Raw genomic sequence first — 1,251 nt, forward strand, 5'->3', positions numbered from 1 at the left:
GTCAAGGCAGTCGCACGTTTTCCGTGGCCGAGGAACACTCGGAGTTACCCTTTAATGAGACTAGAAGAACGCCCGTGCGTTGCAACGGGGCCACATTAAATTTCAAAGTTCAACATTAATATTCTCATACATATCAAGTGACATTGGCGACCTTTTTTTACCATCAAATCCTCACACACACTCTCTCTCCCTCCCTCTTCCTCACTCTCTCTCCCCCTCTCCCTCTCTCTCTCTAACACACACACACATATCCATCTTATTGGGTACGGGACCATAATCCATCTATTTCACACACACACGCTAGTGCATAACAATATGGATTATGTGTATTATATTTGCCACCACAATTGAGGAAATTAATTTCATGTAAATTGGCCGGGAATTTTTACGCAGAGAAGGTGGCCCGGGTCGGCGTCAGCGCCGTCCGGCGCGGGCCACGGGCCCGTTTCCAAGTGCGCCTGCGCGCCGGCCACCCACACCGGGTCCTTCAAGTGCCGCTTCCACCGCACCAACTCCTAGGCCACGGTCATGGCCAGGGCCAGGGAAGCCGCCCTTCTTCCCCCCTTCACCGGCCGTGGCCAACGCGGTGCCGCGGCACCCGGCCTCGCCGTCCTCGTCCTCCAGCACAGTCACGACCCAGTGACGCAGCCCAAGCATCGGCCTCGAGAATCAAGAACGCTCGACAACAGAGAGGGAAGGGAAGATCATATATGTGTCATAAGAAAGGGAATTTCTTTACTGCTCCCTCGATGTATTGTTTCCTTGTTTGGAGATTGATTACCATCCGTGAGTTAAGGTAAGGTTAATGTGATTGAGCGATTTTTCTGAAAATCAATTATTTGTTTTCTAATTAATGTGATTGAGTGATTTAAGTTGAGGTTAATTAATTTAGATTTGATCTTTAGAGATTGTTCGAGATTGATTCTACATTACTAAATAACTTGCGCCAGTATGGAAAGTTCTGATCTGTTCAGATTTCTTTCGTTGTGTGAGAGGGTGACACAAAAATAAACCGATGAAGTGGGGGGAGGGGACAAAAAAATCTGCGAAAAAAACCCAGCGAAGGTGGGAGGAGGTACCAAAAAACACCATGGGAGGTGGGACGAAAAAAAACCTGGAAGCGAGACTACCAACTGCTCCATTAGGAGTAGAGATTATGCCGCATGGACCGGGCATTTTAAGTGTAAGACACGCGTAATGCGGTATTGCGTTAAAGCGGGCGAAAGCTTCGCGTCCCAGTAGTGCTTGATG

Source organism: Triticum dicoccoides, chromosome 5B (assembly GCF_002162155.2).
Source record: "Triticum dicoccoides isolate Atlit2015 ecotype Zavitan chromosome 5B, WEW_v2.0, whole genome shotgun sequence".
Lineage (NCBI taxonomy): Eukaryota > Viridiplantae > Streptophyta > Magnoliopsida > Poales > Poaceae > Triticum > Triticum dicoccoides.